Raw genomic sequence first — 19720 nt, 5'->3', positions numbered from 1 at the left:
AAGGGAGAGGGGAGCGGTAAACATGGCAGCAATGCTCTGAGTAACTGCCGCCAGAGCAGCGCTGCTCTGGGTAGTGCAAGGAGAACAAGGGACTGTAGGGTTACAGTTACAGCCCCTAAATGGGTGGTAGGCCTGGAGGCAGTGCAAGGGTGACTGATCCAGAAAGAGCCTGGACTCAGTGAGACAGAGGGTAGCCAAGCAACCAGTTGGTACAGCGGACAGGTAGGTCAGCAGGGGAGGGAGAGAGAGAAAGCAGAGGAGAAGAGGAACGTTTTGAGCTGCTTCCGGATCTTCAGGTGGTCCTGGTCAAGTTTGGGAGGGTCAGGGAGGCCATTTCAGAGGGAGGCGCCTGCAGGGGAGAAGGATCTACCTCCCTCTACTCTCTGCCTGGAGAAGTATCTAACCCCTAGGGCTCGAGAAGGAAGGTATTTTGGAAGATAGCGTTGGATGTAGTGCAGATACCAGCCCCAGAAAGCCTTGTGGACAATGAAAAGGGTCTTGAACTTGATCCTTGCAGCCATCGAAAGTCAGTGGAGAGATTTCATGGCTGGAGAGATACAGTCCCTAGGCTTGAGGCCAAGGATAATTCTTGCAGTCCTGTTCTGGATTAGTTGCAGAGAGTGGAGAGTAGAGGAAGGCAGAATGAGAAAGTGGCTGTTGCAGTAGTCCAGCCTAGAGAGAACCAGACCTCTGGAGACAGTGAGCTTCTGGGGGAAAGTGAGAAATTGAGGAGTCCCTTTGAGGCAGTGCAGTTGGTAGTGGGATTTCTTGGCGACATCCGAGATGTGAGGAGAGAAAGAGAGAGTGGAGTTGAAGATCACACCAGGAATGAGCGAGAGAGGAGAATAGGTTGAGGGGAGCCTGAATGAAAGCTGAGTGTCATCCGGATAACACTGTAAGTTAGAGGAGAAGGTAGATATCAGGTGGGTTGAAGGGGCCAAGTAGAGGTTGAAAAACCAGGGTGAGAGGATAGAGCCCTGGAGAACGCCACATGCAGAGAGAGGTGGTGGAGTGAAAGGGACAAAGTTGGACCTGGGAGGGGCGGTCCAAGAAGAAGGAGGTCAGCCACTCCAGGGCCTGATCCATGATGCCCAGGTTCTCACAGAGTCAATTGATCAGGATGGCGTTTTGACCGTGTCGAAAGCAGAGGAAAATTCCAGGATGATGAGGACAGAAGGAATGCTGGAATCAAGTTTAGAGATCAGATCTTCACATGTGTTCAGGAGAGCAATTTCTGTGCCTCTGGCAGCTCTTAAACCAGACTGATGGTTATGGAGACAACCAACAGATTCAGTGTGGAGTGTAAGCTGGCAGTTGGCCAGCTTTTCCAAGAATTTGGGAGAGGGGAAAGTTCCAGTGGCAAAAGATTGATTACAAAAATCGGCCAAGGCTGGAACGTGTCAATGTGGTCCTCGATGGTTCTGGAGGAGCAGGCGAGCACCTGTTTCAACAATACTTCCATAGATGCGACTTTGTCAGGTGTTAGAGAGAAAGAGAAGAAAGGAGGAGGAGAAGAGGAGATGGTCAAAGGGGGCCGAGAGTGGAAGAGGGAGAGGAAGAGGAGATAGTGGACAGGATATCCTGAGTTTTAGCGGAGAAGCGAGAGGCCAAAGCCGTACAGAGGGCCTGTTGAGGGAACAGGAGAAGTAGAAACTGCAACAGGATTGGCCAGATCCTTGCATATTTTAAAGAGTTTGGCTGTGTTGTTAGAAGCGTAGAGACGCAGGCTTGAATGTGTGCTCTCTTCTTGATGAGTCTTATTGCTTCAACTGGCATTTTGGTGCAACCAGTCTAGGTATGTCTTAATGTTACTGTAATGTTATTATGTGTCTACACTGGTCTACATTGTGCAGCCAGTTGGACATGTTTTTATTGTGGCATGGCATTTTTAACAGCAAAGCATTCATGTTCATGTGCACTGTTGGTGACTTGCATGTTTTGGATTGCTGTTACCCTCCACAACAATAGCAAACACTGTGGCTTTTTAGTCAATTTTTCTCATAAAGTGTGCTGTATATTGCATTAAAACACATATTTATATCTTTCTCCTAGTGCAGTGTGTGGCATACCCCTTCAGCAACACATTTGAGCGTATTACGCAAGCGTGGTAATCTAGGGCGGCCCAGAGTGTGGCGCGACTTGTGATTTATTGCCGAGTTGGGGGGGGCCCTCTCAGCAGGGCTTGCAGGGGGGCCCCCAGAGCTTGTGTTACGCCACTGCCCGCGGGTGCCTCTGATCTAGAAGATGAAAAGGGATTGCACACAGTTACGGCAGGATTGGCCCAATACTACCATAAAGTGTACAGAGTTGTCACCTAGATGGGTTTTGGAGGGGGCGCATGAAACAGCAACCATGGAGCACATTGGGAGAAAATAATTGAATATAGAAATGAATACATTTTGTAGGACGGGGGATATTAAGAAGGTTGTGCAGAAGTAAATAAGATAAGAGTGAGCAGCCAAGCAGGCATATTTTGAGAGGATTGTGTACATTTGTCGATGATGGGGAGCAAATTTGATATATTGGAGTTGATTGTGCTGTTGAGGGATTATATGAATGTGAAGAAGGATGACGGTGGAGAAACAAAGACGCTGCTCAGGTATGTTTTGCTTGGTGGCACAGAAGTGGAACTCAGGGGTTCTAGTAGTTTCAGTTTCGGAACTATGCATAGCTAAGGTTAGGGAAGGAATGGTTAGCTCTGTCTAGACAGACAGCCAAGCCTGGCCGTAGAAAGCGGAAGGTGTGTCAGGCATGGATGCTGAATAGGGATGGGGGGCTTTGGAGGCAACAGATGGGGTAACAGAGTCCACTTTTGCAGTAGCAAGGAAGAGAATATGTGGAACGTGAGGGACAACGTTTGACTGGAGGGAACTACCAGGTAATTTGGGCAGTGGTAGCACCTGGGGCACATGTGTCCCCCGAGTGATCGGTGGCGTATGCTGAGGGTTTTTTATATTGCCATGGTGCCGGAACCTTCAACTGTTTTTGTGCATTTCCGAGCCCTTCTCGCAGTCTCCCGCTCTATCCCTTATTATGGCAGCTTGTAGGGGTGAGGGGACCTGGGGGTGCGAGTGTTGGGTATTTCCCATCCCTAAGAGGTATTGTTGGCAGATCTAGGCGGTAGAGTGAATTTACATGGTTATAGAAACGTTGGTTGTCGCTGGTGTGACCGGTCAGCTTTGTCTATATGCAATAGGTATCAGAGTAGGAAGGGCGTGTTATGTTTAAAGGGCGGAGGAGTTGTGGTAAGTGGCAGCACATAGTTGGGACTTGGAGGTTGGGGTAGTGTGGTTTAGTATATATGTACTGCTAACTTAAGCCGGGAAGGATCGGTTAACTCTATTTAGATGGACTGGGTAGCCTGGGCTCCAGGGAGTGAAGCATCAAGCAAGGATGTTGCATTGAGAAGGGAGGTTTTGGAAGGAACAGAGATGGGTAACGAAGCTCAATGGTGGGGAAAGGTGATTTGTGGATGGTGGTGGTGGGCATGCGAAGGGTGGAATTTAGGGGAGGGAAGGGCATCTACATCAATTGATTGTTAACACAATGTTAGGTTAAAGTGCACAGCATTGAACCCAGGCTGGCATTTGATAGTGAGATTAGGTCTATCACGTTAAAGTGAACTTTTCCACAAAAAGTGGGTGCCATGTGTTGAAGGTGCCCAATCCTACGGTGGGGAATTCGAACACGCATGAGGAGGTTGGAACACAGAGTTCCTTCGCACAAAACATATGAAATTAGTCAAAGCACAAAGCAGGTGCTCCATGACATTCTAGGAGCAGCAGCAGCCAGTCAGGCTGTACTGGGTGTGAACTTCCCAGAAAAGAGCTGGCCTTGCTAAATGAAATGGCTGAGCGGCAGTAATCTTGAAGTATGCCTTCTTATTTGCTGTCAGAGTTGGTCTTTCAGAATTTCCCACCAGCAAATACCCTGGGAGTCCACAATTAACGGAAATGTGGCTTTCCAAACAATCAGGAGGTAGCAGCAGAAGCAGCTGGGGGTGTGAGTGTTTAACCTGCCAGCTTTACAGTTTGTCAACCATAACTAATGTTCCTACTGCCGAACAAAAACACCAAGGCCGCTTCAGATTATTGGCCGCCCCACGGGGTGTTTTCAAGATACATTATTTATTACTTTTTCATATTAACTGGCCTTTTTGGCCCCTGCTATTTGCGCGACGCCTCGTGACCTGAAATTGCTTGTCTGCCATTAACGGTTTTGGCGCTCGGCGGGAGGCGCGAGCTCGCATGCCTCGCTTGTAGCGCGGCATTCGGAGGGTTCAGACAGAAGCCGGAAGCAAGGAATGTGTTTTCTGGAAAAGCAAAAGCTTCCTTTAGACAAAAACTGTTGATATGGGGAAACCTGCCGCTGATATTTTGTCAACACCCAAGGGCTTGCAGATAAGGGACAGAAAGATGTCAGCAGCACTGCTCCAGCAATAAGGCACTCTTGGGGCTTGCCCAAGGAGAGGATAGTATGGTACAGTAGTGATCTCAATATTGGCCCTAAACAATTAAATATGGCCCCAATGTATGCTGGAGGCACGGAAGGCGTTTCTGTATGCAAATTATCATCACCTGTTTGGATGCCAATGCTGCAATGATGTGCTTATAGATAGATGATCTTAATGTTTGTTGAAAATATGGAGATTTCTTTTTCTGCCATGAGGCTTGCCCAACATTTTGATTGCCCTTTTTGATAAGTCAGAATCAGGAGTTGGACAACTCGGTGAGCTGTGTAACATAATGATGTAATTGAAGTGCCGAAACCCTATTCTCTCCCTACGATTCTGGTCCCCAAGGGTGCACGTCAGGATGTCACACAGAATAAAAATAGGTCAGTCCTCTAGAAAAAACCTACCACAGCCTGATTGCTCTCCCTACCACAAAAAAGGAAAATATTCTGACCAAAAAGATATCCTAGGGCTATGATATATTCTTGGCTGGTTTCTGGCCCCCACTGCACTGTCTCTGGATTAGACACAGACTCCTTGCCTGAGCATGGCCGCAGTATCATCACCAGTAAAGGTTTATGGACTTTTCACCAGATCTACAGTTCAAGCCATGAAATGTTCAATAAATCTCCTTAGGACTTCCCGCCTGGTGTACAAGTGAGTAGTAAGTTTCTCTAGGCCTCCTGGCTCACTGCACAGTACAAATTATGTACTTCACAAAGTTCTTTCAAATGTCTCTGTATAGCCAGGCCTCCTCCGGCCCTGTTCAGATCCCCTTTGATTCCTAGCCCTCCCTGAGGTCTCGGGTTTCACCCTCTCTCTTGAGGTAGGTTTAATTACTGCCCACTCGGAGCCCATCTGATTTTTACCCCACCCCAAGGTCTTGGGTTTCACACCCCTTCTTGGGGTATTTGGTTTCTCAGCCACTCTTGGGCTCTTTGGTCTCTCAGCCCTTCGTGACCTCTTTGGTTTCTCACCCCTTCTTGGGGTATATGGGCTCCCCCCACGTCTTGGGCTACCTGGCTCATCACCCTGTTGTCTGATGCCTCAGCCCCTCTTGGGCTACTTGTTTTTTCAGACTGGCTTGGGCTATTTGGTTCCTCAGGCCCCTCTTGAGATATTTGGTTTCTCAGCCCTGCTTGGGTTATTTGGTTATTCTGACCCTTTTGGGCTAGTCGGTTTCTCAGCCTGGCTTGGGCTATTTGGTTCTTCAACCCCTCTTGGGCTACTTGGTTTCTCAGCCCAGCTTGGGCTATGTGGTCTCTTCCCCTCCCAGCAAGGGGTAAATTAATTCTCGTTGGCCCTTCCAGGGCTTTCGGTTTCTCAGTCCATCTTGGGTTATGGCTTGGCCGGTCCGCCCTCCTGCCAGTTCCCGGGCCACACTGCGTACCTTGTTCGCTGCTGCCGCATCCTTCAGGGGAGGCATTCTCCTCTGTTGATGGGTCACCTTGTTTCTCCTCTGTCTTCTGTGTTGGTTCACTGGTGTAGGTTCTTCCCATTGGCTTGTGACTGGACTTCGGCGTCCTGCTCCAGCAAACACCGGTCTGCCACTTTGCGTGTGGTTGCATCACTTTTCCAGACAGTGGCAGAAGCTTCTCCAGTCCCCAGTCTTGTATCAGGCAGCAGCATTCAGCTGGCTTTCTCGCTCCTCCTATCTCAGCTATGGCTGTGTGGTGCTGCTTACTGGCTAAGCCTGGAAGGGTGACATTCCTTCCTCTGTGTTACTTTGCAGGCTTTGTCTCTCTCTCTCTCTCTCCCTCTGTCTCTCTCTCTCTCTATCCTTCTCTCTCTCTCTCTCTCTCTCTCTCTCTATCTCTCTCATTCTCTCTCCTCTCCCTCTCTCTCTCTCTCTCCTGTTCTCCCTACTCTTCGTGTCTGTCTCACAGGGACCATTATTTTTCTCCCTGCGAGGAGATGGCACACTGCATTGGTCCTGCGATTCAGGCAAGGATGGCCATAGTAAAGGTCAGAAACCACACCAGTCACTTCTCTAGGGATATTCACACTTTTGTCTCTTGTAATCCCGATGTAGCCAATAGAGATTTGCTTCCTGATGCAATGGAGATTAACACATATACCCTGTCCGCTATGGGGTGTTAAGCTTAGCAGGCTCACCTCGGTAGTCCCAAAGGGGATGGCTCCCCCTTGCGGAGAGGGGACAAATTCCCTGTATTCATCACACCTCCTTCGAACACCATCCACTCTCTATGAATTACTTTGTGGAGGAATTTAAACTGTACTTGACAGCAGGATTTCTATACATTGCTTTTTTTATTGGTTAAATTTGCTGTCTCAATGACACACTACACCGCTATTTTGGTCCCAATTTACAATGCGCGCCTGACACATCATTTTGAGACGTTGTTTATCATTTCCCCAGCTAAATAGCTCATTGTTATTCAATGGGGATCAAAGTACTAGCACCTGCACGCACAGGCGCTAGCCACAAGCACTGTGAAAAGACAAGGGGTGTGTATTGCATGCATCCTTTCAGGCAAATAGGCGGTCGGGCTCCTGTGGTTCCCCGTAACATCGGTAGGCAAAAAAGTTAGTGCCTACCTGGTCTACCCTTCACCGATTGTGTGAATGCCTCATCTGTCAACTTGGCAAATGCCTCATCAACTAGGTGACCCCTAAAGGAACTGTGTGCCCAGTTTCGATCTGCTCCACCAATGTTATTTAAACCCATTTGGTACTCAGGGTGTGCTATCAAGCAGGCAGTCAGATGGCTTCCCTGTATACTGGCTCACTGCTGATCATATTATACTGCAATATGAATCCTTTCTAGCATTGCAAAAAAGCCTGTCTGTCACCACCGGCATGTTATGTCCCATCTGGTGAAGTTTTGTGGCTGAGGAGTGCTGGATTTCAGAAAGTCCAAAAGTGAGGTCTATCCTATGGACTGTGGACCCATGATGGCGAGTGTGGAGGAGCACACGTGTGCCTGCTCTCTCCAGTGCATGACAGGTGATGGGGTCTTTTTACAGCTCGGCACAAGCCCACTGTGGAGTGACTGCATCTGCCAGCAACTCTGGCCTCTCTCCCCCAGGTGCGAGGGTCATCAGCGTGGAGGTTTGAGAGCGGCGAGTGATGCCTCTGGTGGACTGTGAAGTGCACAGCTGGTTCCTGCTTCAGAGCTCGCTTTGGGCTCAATATCTTCTGGAACTGAAAGGGTCTGATGCTTAGAGGCGATCTGCATGGTGTCACTTTGCTGTGGGCATGGATCAAAGGACTAATACCAATCTCTTCAATGGCTGCCCTGGTGTGCTATCCTTATAGCCTTTAAATGGGGAGAGCCACTCTATATTGGACCGTGTGCCCTTGCACCCGCCCTGCTCTCTTCCACCCACAACACTGGCACTTCCTGTGCATGCCTCCTCAAAATAATTGTCCATTTGACCACAATTACCCATTCGCTGTGGACTCCTCTTGGCTCCATATTCGTACAAGGGTGTGAGATCCCCGCAACACTGGTTAATATTCCACATAGCAGGGAAATCACATGATTCCTAACATGTCTACTGCTCTGGAGATGCATTTGTGGAGAATGGCTGAGCTTGGCAATCTTTCATCTACTTTGTGCCCGCTAACTAGTTTGAGAAATCTGTGCCAAGTCCCCTAATAAGTTGCTGTACATACAGTGGGAGCGCTGGCATGCCAAAAGCATCAGAGTGGCTGGATCTCTATGGAACTCGGTAGTGATATTCACTGTGCACTTTAGTTGACTTTTAATCCGCCAAGTACATATTGTGGAATACCCCTTAAGGATCTTTGATGTGAGCTTATAGCAAATAGGCACCCGATCCACCCTCATAGTCTCAGTAGAATGCCAAATGGGTAATGGCAGGGAAACAGACAAAGATGGATGGCTTTAAACAACAACCTGCCAAGAAACCAACTGTGCAGCATTTACTCTTCTCTAGCTGCTTCCTTCAGATCTACAGTGCCTCCAGTATTGGCTAAACAAGGAAACACCAGTGGTCAGAAGCTGTATCCTCTAACATGTCGTATTGAGCACCCTTAGCATGTGGAAAAACTATGTGGCTGTATGTCTTTGGCAGAGTAGGACATCCATTTTTAAAATAGAACTGCTCGCGACATCTTAGACAGCCCATTTTGCCTCTCCACATGAAACTATGAGAAATCTACCTGCATACTCTAAGTATGTTATGTTATATTGTTGACCCTTGTGATTACGTAATATGATGTGTTGGGTCTTGAAATGTATAGTGTCTGTACTATTTCTTTTTACAAAATGGATGTATCCCTTTAGACTAGAAAGGGACACTAGATATGTGACTTCACAATGATTATTTGACGAGCTTATTGGAGCTGTGTCTAATATCCTTTTGTCTGATTCTTTTTACCTTACCAATATGTACATGATGCTCACCAACAGATCCGCAAAGGCTTCTGAAGAAGAGGATTGTCCTCGAAACGCGTCAAGCCTATCAAAGTGGAATCTCTGTCAACTATGATAATGCAGACAATGTATTGCAGTTTTGATTTGCTTTCACTTCAACCATTTGTCTATGAATACATGAGTCGTCTCTCCTTTTATATTACCACTACTAATTCTCCTTGATTTTTACAAGGTACATCAATATTTAATGTGACTCCTCACAAAATTCATTGATAGAGCACCAAAATCCCTAAGCTATTACTCCTTGTTGTGTATCCACAGAGTGTGCAGGGGATGGGAGGACTCCAATCTTGTGTCCTCTTTCCTTGTTCCTCATTACAAGTGTGCCGGTCCGGAAACAACGGTGCCAGTAATCCTACCAGCACTGTTGTTTCTGGACCGGCTCACTACGGGTTTGCCTGCCTCAACCGCGGTGTCCGACAGAGCTGACCCTGCCGGGCACAGCAGCCATGGCAGGCAAGCCTTCATGGAAGCACCGGCACCGTTAAGAACAGTGCCGGTACTTCCGTGGTCCCCATTCTCATAGAGTCCATTAGGACATTTTTACCATTCACAATACCCTTACTAATTAGCTTTGCGTCTCTTCGCCTACTCACTTTTCTCTACCACTCCTACCCTTCCCTCCAAATAGTATGTTTTCCTTTGCCCCACCAACCCTGATGAGATTATTGCCCTAATTCCCAAGGCCAAACTTTCCTGTGCCCCCACTGACCCACTGTCCCGCACATTATGAAGTGCATAGCTCCAAGTGTTGCTCCACATCTTACTTCCCTCTTCAGTTCCTCTCTGGACAATGCCACTTTTCTCTCATCCTATAAAACAGCTAGTGTCATCCCTCTCCTTAAGAAACCTGGTGTAGATCCTAACTGTCTTGCTAACATTTGCGCTGTCTCTCTTCTGCCACACTATTCCAAAATCTTAGAGCGAGTAGTATTCAATCAGCTCATTGGCCCTCATTGCGGGTCCGGCGGTACCCGTGCCAGTGATACTGGCAGGTTCATGCCAGACACGAAATAATTATGCAGATGGGTTTAGGAGGTGAGAAAATTGAGTTGAGTGATTTTTGTAGGTGCCTCGGTTGGGAGGATTGAGAAGAAGTAAGAGAGAGTTAGAAGTCACGCTTGGCATAGTCAAGAGTAGAGGAATAGTTTTGAATAGCAGTGAGATCTAGCTGGAGATCAGAGGAGTGGCTTGAACGTTGCCAAGTGCAGAGCTTTTTCTGCATTGTTGTTTTCAGGGTGAGGATGACAGATGTAATCCATGGCGGTTAAGGAGAGGATTTAGGAGAGAGTATTGTAAAAGGGTAATGAGAGGAAAAGGGAGCATCAAGAGCAGTGTTAAATTTAGTGAAGGCTTCTGCAGTGGATGGAAAACGGAGTTCAGGGTAGGCAGAGAGATAGTGGTGTAGGTCAGAGAGGTAGTCAGGGAGTTTAGCGGAGGGAAACGTTTGCTTAGTAATAGTTGTAGTAGATAAAGAGAGTGAGGAAGAAGCAGGAGTGGAGATTGAGGCAAATACGAAAGAGTGGTCAGAGGGAGAAGGCGTGGTGGAGATATTAGAAGCAGAGAGTTGAGAGGAGATGACAATGAGGTCAAGGCCATTTCCATTTGAATGGGTGCGCAGAGAGTGGACAAAAGAGAGTGAGTGTTTAAGCAGAAGAGAGATAAAGTCAATAGATAGAGCAGCCGAAAGAGAGGGAATGTTTAAGTCACCAATGACAATGAGGTTGTGATCGGGAGGGAGAGAGTCAATTAGTTGGGGGAGGTGTTTGAGCTACCAGAACAGGGGGCCAGTAGAGAGAGAGAATATGTATGTCATAGGGGGCGATAGTGTATTTGAACGCAGGAAAATTAGCAAGAGACAAGGGAGTAGGAAAAATGGGAAGTTTGGATGATGAAGGAGAGCAAAATCATATGGAGGGAACCATTTTATTTTTTTATTGTAATGGTTTATTTCAAACTGTATACAAAGAACTTACAAAATGAATCAGAGTCGGAAACAACTAAAATACAAATTTCACTACAACAATATTATTTATAAAATTAAACTACAATAAGGCTTTTCTTTAAAATGTCATTAATAAAACTCAACTAGTTTCAATTTTGTTAAACATTTTACAGCTTTGATTAGTCATGATGTCAGCCAACCCAATAGAATGTGTTCCCAAAATGTAATCATGTTAAGAAAGTGTTCTTCATAAACATGTTCAATAGAAAAACTGTACAGATATCTTTTGTAGAGAGCTGCAATCAATATATACATGTTTCAGTGACTCGGTTGCCAACTAGCAATGTTTACATAAGGGACTATCAACTTGTCCTCTAATGTACATAATCTCCTGAATATGTATCAAAATTAATCTGACCTTCAAAAATGTTTTAATAAATCTCCTGTCTCGGTAATGAGTTAAGTAGTTTTGGAGAGTATTTCTCTTTTTCTGCTCTGTACGAAAGTCAATATACAATGTATGTTCCTCTTTTTTCCAGGTTTTAGTAAGAGTAATGAGGTCAAGAGAAGGAGAATGGGGAAGGAAGAAGTTGGAGGTAAAGGAGGTTTTGCTGCAGACAGACTGTGCATTCCAAAGAGCAATAGAAAGAGAGTAAGATGAAGAAATATAGCAACTTTGAGTCGGAGAAATAGAGAGGCGCTATGGGTAGATGCGAGAAGATCATTTGTAATGAAAGTTGGGGTTGGAGTAGGTTTGTGAATAGAAGTGAACGATAGCATGAGAAATGCATGGCAAGGGTGTAACTGAGAAGAAGCAATTAAGGGTTCTTAGAGACAAGTATCAGGACACAGCAAAGCAAAGGCTCATGGACCTTGTTATGTGTGTTGCATTGTACAGTCTGTACTGGCTACATATTATTGTTGTTTTGTATTTTACTTAGATGTTGAATAGAATAAAGAGAAAAAGGGGCAACCAATAAATAGACAGTACATTTAACTCCTGAGTTATGTAATACATATTTATTTTCGTAATGCATCACCGCCTTTTTTGGTTTTATTTTGTCTATTCATTTTATTTGGGGGGAAATGACTGTTGGCTCTCAGTGAATGTATGCAGTATCTATATCTACTTTTTAATCTCTGCTGTTTGCACAGTATATATTGTTGTTTATGGATTTGAACATTACTGTAAACTTAATGGGACAAAAAAAAGAAATGTAGGAAATTCACCAGAGTACATTTCTTGCTGAAGACTGTCATAATGCCAGTGAGAGGTACAAGACAGTTATGAGGTTGGCATTATTTGCTTGAGGCAGTGCACTCACAGCTGCATTTCGTTTTTTTCCTATTCGAAGATTACATGTCCCAGAATGTATGGGGTGTAGCGGCATGTAGTAGACACAACATGCCGACCCTCAGCTTGCAAAGGTTGTTGGAAATGCATCCCATACTGTACACAGAAACTATCTGCATTTCTCAATGAACTATTCCAGAGCACCAGCTTCATGAAAAATGGCTGTTAAGCTGAAACTGCCCTCCTCTACCCCACCAGTTCATACCTGGCTGAGTGATGAGTGCCAAAGCACTGCAATGACTCCCCTGTGGAGTGTGACAGAGATATTCTTTCAAGCATACAGGCATTGCATTCAGGCTCCAATGGTTCCCAGTCACAACAGTGGGCACATGCTTTGGAACCTGCCTGGTCTACCTTCAGTTGATTGGGAACCAGGGCCCGAGCCTGGTGAACTTCACATAAACTGGGCGATTGCCTGATCAACCGAGTGACCCTTAATCATCAAGTTCCAAAGTTTTGATCCACTCTACCAATGTTATTTTGAATGTGTTCAGTAACACCAGAGTTATTTATTTATTATAGTTCATTGTTTTCATTATTCTGGTTTTTATGAGATATGGTAATGTGTATTATAGAAATATTAATGCATTGTTAATGAGGCAAAATAAATTTACTTTAGGCAAAACTGAGCATACTGTGTTTTGTTGTTATGTATCGGGTGTGTTTTTATCTAATCTAATATTTCTCTTTGGTGAAGAAAAAAGCATAGGAGACTGGTGAATATTTTCAATATGTGTTGTTATTTATTTATTATTTATTGTTTTTAACTGATTGAGTGCTGAGTGTGTGGCAGGGTAAAGCACTCGACCCCCCACCTACACTCTGTATGTTTGCAGCAATATTCTAGCCATCCTTCAGGGGAACTCTGCTCTACCACGCACCGCATGGCCATGCTTCAGTCTGTAATGATCAATGCTGTTCTTTTTTAGGTGAAATATCAATTATTATGTTTACTTGTAGCTCTTGAATTCTAGTCTGGGGTGACAATGATACTAGACCCAACTCCTCTCAAATGATTACCTTTCTCTTTCTCTGCGCACATGTATAAGTGCCCGCAAAAGTGCCTGGCACCTGATGGCTCCCCTTGTACCCTATGTGCCAGGATACATTGGACTGCGCTGCCGAAATGCCATCTCTGCCTCCCAAGAAAAAATGACCAAATTGAAATTGATACAGAATCACAATTATGTTTTTATTTCATAAAGTTGCAGGCAACAAAAGCACAATCAAGTTCATAGAGCATATGTTAACACAAGAAAAATGAACACACATCACATATTTATTGCTATTCATAACTTTTGAAGAATACTGAGAGGACCTTCTTTAATAGTGGCAATTGTCCTGCATTAAATGACTTAAGTGTTTCATTTCAGACACAGTATGCTCCTTGAAGAAGTTCAGGTTCATTATGCCCTCAAGGATGACTATGACATTTTCGGTCATTACCCCCTTGCCTCAAACATTAATTTTGAAAGGGTCCTTTTACAGATCACATGATTTCGAGTTACTCCCCAAAACTAAAAAAGCTCTATGGGCTTTCTCTCAGAAGAAGAAAAGGCATGCAGTTGGCATCCTTTTGATGTTATTACACATCCATCTCGGATGCTTCCTGTAGGTTCTGTAGCTGGCACTATGTCTCTCTGATGAGTGTAGGAATGGCAAGAGCCTTTCTTACAGTTGTCGAGAGAGGGAGCTGGGGGGGGGGTTCCTTTCAGGTGTCAATAGGAACAGTTTAGGAGACTTTGATCAGCTCGCTACAATTGGGGCTTGGTGTCTATCCTCTGTCTCTCTTCTCTACTCCTCATCTGTTCCTGGGCCTCCTTGACTCCACGCCACATGCTCATGCCACCTCCAACCATGGGACCAACCCCTTTTGATTGGGTTCTACCCTATACACCCTCCCACAGCTGATGCTTGTTCTCCTGTTCATCCCTGCTCTCTCTGTAGCATTTATCAGACAAGGACTGGATTCTTCCAACTTCACAGTTTGCTGTTTATTCCCCTCCGCCTCCTGATGTTTACCACCTGCCACTTCCTGAAACTCTTCTCCTGCCACCTCCTGATGTCCTACTAGTGCCACCTCCAGATACTCTTCTCATAACCCTTGACACTCCCTTCCTACCCCTTCCTGGTAGCCTCTTTCTAGAACCTCCCTATGTTCAACTCATTCCCCCTCCAGAAATCTCCTCCTACCACCTCCTGATGTTCACAACCGATCACCTCTGATATTCTTCTCCTGCCACTTCCTGATGTTCAGCTCCAGCGATCCTCTCATACTCTCCTATTGTCACCTTCTGATTCTCTTCATCTACCAACTCCTACTGCATTCTGATATTCACCTGCTGCCACCTAATGACACTAATTCCGCCAACTCCTGATGTTCAACTCCGGCTACTTCCAGATACCACATCTCCTCCTTTTGTTTTCTCTGGTCCTTCCTCTCTACCGCCAACCTCCTTCTCCTAGCCTTGGAGTCAATCTCACTCCAAACACTACTCATGACATCCTCCAAACGCCTACACCACTCTTTACTGGACCAGGGATTAAATAGCCTGAAGTTCACACAAGCTGGGTTAGGCTTGGATAAAGGATTTACAGTAGTGCTGCCTTATTGTGCTAAGATTTGGGTTGGTTACCCTTAATCACATCCCTTAAAGGAGGTGTGTTTTCGTGCAGTGCGCACAGGTATTTGACTCCAGGAGTTGAGCCACATCTGCTTTTCTACATGTGATCACTGTTCATGGGGCACTCCTGGAATGACACAGTCATAAAAGTTGTCTTTCTCTTCTGGTGAAGGTTGCTTCACGGGACATGTGTGTACTACATTGTGGAATCCCTGACACTTCCCAAACAAATATCTTCCAACAAACGCCTCTCTGGGGAGATGAAGGATGGGTGCTGGATTTACCCATGAGACTCAAGTACCTTACCGTCGAGAAAATCACACGCCCATGTCACAACATACTGAGGGGTTCCCCACCAGCCAACCAGGTCTTTACTCCAGTTTGTGGATTCTTCTACCTGGACTTCCTTAAAGCAGTTAGGCAGGTCCATCCCCAGGATTACCTCCTGTGGCAGTCATAGTAGGACAGAGATATCCGCCTTGTATGGTTGGTTCTTAACTGTGAATTTCAGACTGGACTTAGCATATACTTCTCTATCTCCTTGTACACAGGTGTTGGGAAACAATTGGTATGAATTCCCTGGTCCGAGAGCACCAAGAAGGAACAGTCTGTGATTTGGCAGGTTCTGGAGTCCAGAGGGACCATAACCTCTGGTCTTTCTAACTTGCTTTAATGGTAATCACTGCTGGTATTCTGGCTCTAAACAACAGTCTTGTTTTGGGACAGCTATTTCCTCTGGAACACAGTAGCTTGTGTTGAGGGGTTTTGATTGGGAAACAGTCAAACATGAAGGAGCTACATGGATGGGTTTCAGCGGGCATGACTGCATGACAAAGTAAATGCAGGTAAAATAGTTTGAGACTAAAACATTGATGGGAAAGTAGCAGTTTCTTTAGAAGAAAGGAGCAGGTCATGGCTATGTGCTGGATCAGATTTACTTTACGTCACGCAGAGGACTCTCGTGCAAATTAGAATGTGCACTGATAGAGGGATAAGTGTTACAATCAATTAGAAGCTCTTTCTCAGGTGGATGAAAGTGATTCACCTTTGTATTTTGTGCTTCCCTCCGGCACAGTTAAGCACACATCTGACCTACCCACCTGTCCTTTGGCTGGTGTGTGCCATGTTGTAGAAGGTGATATGGCAAAATAGATGCTTGTGAAGTGCAGTCGCACTTTGATTGCATATTCGACTTGAATAGGAAACCCACCCACATCGCCACCTGACCATTAGTGTCTAATGTTCAGTGTCCCGTGTGTTACTCTTTCAGCCCCTGTGGAGGAATAATGTGATCTCGTGAAAGATGGATTTTAGTGACAGACTGCTGGGTGTCATCCCTGAGACACCCATAGGAGAGGGGTCCAGGTCTTTGAATTCTGTTGATCACCTTGATCTTTAGCATGTTCAATGGTCTGTTCATCATCACTGGGTCCCATGTGTTATTAACCCGCAAAAATATCACAATACAAAAATATTGCCATGTTTTTGCAGCAATATTAAGGCATGGAACCTTTGGGGGACACCCCCGCAAACCCTGCATTATTTTTAAAGGAACAGGGGACACCCCTGCAACCCCCACTCCTAAAAGCCCCAAAAATGATCCCCCCCCTAAAAATATCATCTATGACAGTTCCAGACGACCATATATACAGCATTATTTTTGGTGGGGATAATATGTAGTGATACCCATCACTGGTGGTGATCAATGGGGCTAACAGGATGCTATATATCTTCACATAATCCCAGGGTGTTTTCTCAAATGTGAAGCCTTGTGGGCTTTCAGCAATTATCTTTATTACCTTGTTGTGGGTGACTGTCACTGGGGTACACTTGAACAAAGCACTGGATTTCCCTTAGGTGTGTCTGTTTTGTATTAGGACATCACCAATGTGCAGGATGGTTCATAACTTGTCATGCCTTCGTTTTCTGATGCATGCATTATTTCTTCTTCTCTTTTCTTAAATTGCCTTGTCATCTGGTTCTGCCTGGGTCCAGGAAATGTATGCTGCTATGGTCAAAGCATGAGGCCAATGAGAAGCCCAGCTAGGCACATACTGTGCAGGCATGTGGAGCTGTGCCATAGTTTCCCAGAAATCAATCGCTCTAGTTGCAACTCACACCCGTTTTCCTGGGATCTATAATTTCCCTGCCTTCGGGCAGCGAGTTAGGTAAGGGTCACGAGCGCCACACTTGGTCCTTCGACTACATGTGTATTTATAATTCAAATTAGGCTGACACTTTCTTATTACTATTAATTTGAAGCAGTTTGATTAATACACAGATACTACTTTTGGCAGTATAGCAAGGCTGAGGCTTCAATAAGCTAGTAGTGTGCAAGTACAATGCTGCTTCATTGTGGCAAGTTTCGTTTCTCCATTCTTATAGCATGCATAGAATTCAAAATGGATGTAAGGCACAGTCCTCTTCCATTCGCACACTTTTCTCATTTCCATTTAGATTTACCTACAATCAATGAATCACAGTTTGCTGAATGTTCCGTGGTGAAGGCTCTAGGGCTGGCTGTCTCATTGGTTGTTTGCCAATTCCAGGATGTTCTTTGGAGACAGCCTTGATTCTTGGGGAAGAGGGCTTTTCCTGGAACGGCAGAGACAAACAGCATTGGAAAATGTGGGCCTGCTATTGACTTCTGCATTTAGTAACTCAAATGACTTACCTGGTGTTGGACTTTTGTGTGAAAATGGCTGAGTGCTTTATGTAGCATCTAACATGCCTACCACAGGCTGGACAATTCAAAGTCTAGATTGCGCTCTGGGTGGAAATGTGCAGTGAGTGTTCTGGGTGACGCTTTGCAGTCTTTGTAGCCAAAGATATTTTTTTATTGCACGAATATTTCATGCACGCCCTCTCCAACCTGGGCAGCAGCTTGAACCACTTGAATCGCTTCCTTGAAGGGGTGGAAGTAGTTCTACAGGGGACTGAGCCACATTGTCCAGCGCGGACAGATCAGTCAATCACCAATGTGCATGTCACACAGTTGTAGTCGTGTGAGGCCAGGCATGCCGCGGCCTGTATTGTGTAATGGGACTCTGTGTATTATGGAACTTGGTCTTGGACGCCAGAACTCTTGTAATTTTGGTGGCAGCTAGGGTTCTCTGTGTCAGGATTGGTGAGCGGAGGTCGGAGCTGCGTCTCTGCATCAACAAGCTGGTTTGTTGCGCCTCAATGTGAATTCAGGATCACCTGTAACCGGTTGCTCTGACCTATTTCATAAGGCATAGCTAGCATTTGCATTACACTTTATTGTCTATGGAGGATGAACACAAAGGAACCAACTCAGTGTTGCCTGTACGAAACCGGCCTCAGCCGATGGTACCAGTCCAGGAGAGGTCCTTTATCGTTAGGCTTTGATGTCATAATGTCTCATACTGTGCCTGGTGTGTGCCATGCGTTTAGCCTGTGCAGTGTTACGGTGAGTGCCCGGCACAGTACAATCAAGGGAGTCTTTGCACATAACAACTGGTGGTGCACGTTTGTTGTCATTTCCTGTATCGTTGCTGTGGGGTTGAAGGCTTGGAACTGTGGGACTACTGAAGCAGTGTGGATGAAGCTGACAGGCTGTCTGCGTTTGACTTCATGAATTAAGGAGGTTCCTGGGTTTTAAATTCTTAAGATGGCCCTGAGAGGCAAATATCATCTCGACAAATGAATGGGGCTATCACGGGAACTCTGTGACTGCCCGTTCGTGTCAATTCCCTGCGAGCAGGAATAGGAGCAGTTCCTCAGGTAAACTCTGAACGTATGCATTTTGGACTCATAGATTTGAGAGACACGTGAAATTTCAAAAGTGTGGTTTGTAAATTGTGCTTGACAGTTTGGAGCCTGGCTGTCTGAAATACAACCAGGGGTGTAAAGGTCAGGGTCATGTCAGACCTAGGCTGCTCTGATGTAAGTGAGTGTGTGTGTTGTCTGTCAAGTTAATGTCAAGGCTTGCAGATGCATCCATCTGTTAACCCATAGAATGTCTCCTTGAAAAGATTTAAGAAGAGCTAAGTACATTGAGCTTTCGCTTTCTAGTCTGATAAACTCAATGTGAATCCAGGCAAATACCTGGATTTTGACAATTATTATTACGCAGATGTAGTAATTCTATTCACTTCAAACGAATTAAAGTTGATGGAAAATGTTATTATCATGAGAGCTGGTTTCTATCGCGTTGGCTTTTATAAAATTGGTATTTGCATTTTTTTTTAAATTGAGGAGGATGTATGTAACTAACAAATGTTAAGACTGGATGGTAAAGTTATATTGATGTGAGGGGATAAAGTTTTTCTTTTTCTCTTTTTATGTATAAAAGATGTGGTATAAAGGTTTAATTTGTTAACCACAAAACGCCAATAAAAAAATAAAAAAATTAAAGATGTATGTACCCCCCACCCCCGATTCAACTCAGTCTTTTGCAGGTTTACACAACTCTATCAATCCACAAAGGTAGCTTAATGGAGAGTGTGATGGGCTGTCTTAGGTGGCCAATGTCCCCTTCGTGGCAGCCCTCTTCTTTCAGATGGCTAAGCCCTGTCTCGCGTTAACACCCCTGATATGATATGATAGTTTATTTATATAGCGCCTATACACAATGTGTTTCAAAGCGCTTCAAGGCAAGGGAGGGAACAAGGGAAAATACGACGACATTCTTACAGGCCATGAACAGCAAGGATGTGAAATTAACTATCGTACTCGGCATGACAACATTTCAGATAGTGCAAGAGCCAAGACATTGATAAGGAAGGGAGTGGGAGAGTGGGAAGGAAACGGAAACAGACAGGCGACTACCGTACTAGGCCTGACAACATTTCTGGTAGAGCCAGAGGAAATCAAAAGGTGAGGGAGAGGGGAGAGGGGTGCAGAAAGGGAGGAGAGGAACAAAACAAGCGACTATCGTACTAGGCCTGACATTGTTTCA

General features: G+C 45.3%; 1 long non-coding RNA gene across 1 annotated transcript in view; it reads left to right on the top strand.

The window, feature by feature from the left end:
- The window catches only part of LOC138497330 (uncharacterized), a 237863-nt gene extending 225073 nt beyond the window's left edge, over nucleotides 1-12790 (top strand). Inside the window, exon 3 of the long non-coding RNA XR_011278566.1 lies at nucleotides 8853-12790. This is a non-coding gene — a long non-coding RNA (uncharacterized lncRNA). The remainder of the gene's footprint in view (nucleotides 1-8852) is intronic.
- Nucleotides 12791-19720: the final 6930 nt, after the last annotated feature.

The sequence above is a fragment of the Ambystoma mexicanum genome, chromosome 5q, assembly GCF_040938575.1.
Source record: "Ambystoma mexicanum isolate Mex_15411 chromosome 5q, UKY_AmexF1_1, whole genome shotgun sequence".
Lineage (NCBI taxonomy): Eukaryota > Metazoa > Chordata > Amphibia > Caudata > Ambystomatidae > Ambystoma > Ambystoma mexicanum.
This window is presented reverse-complemented; position numbering and strand designations above follow the sequence as displayed.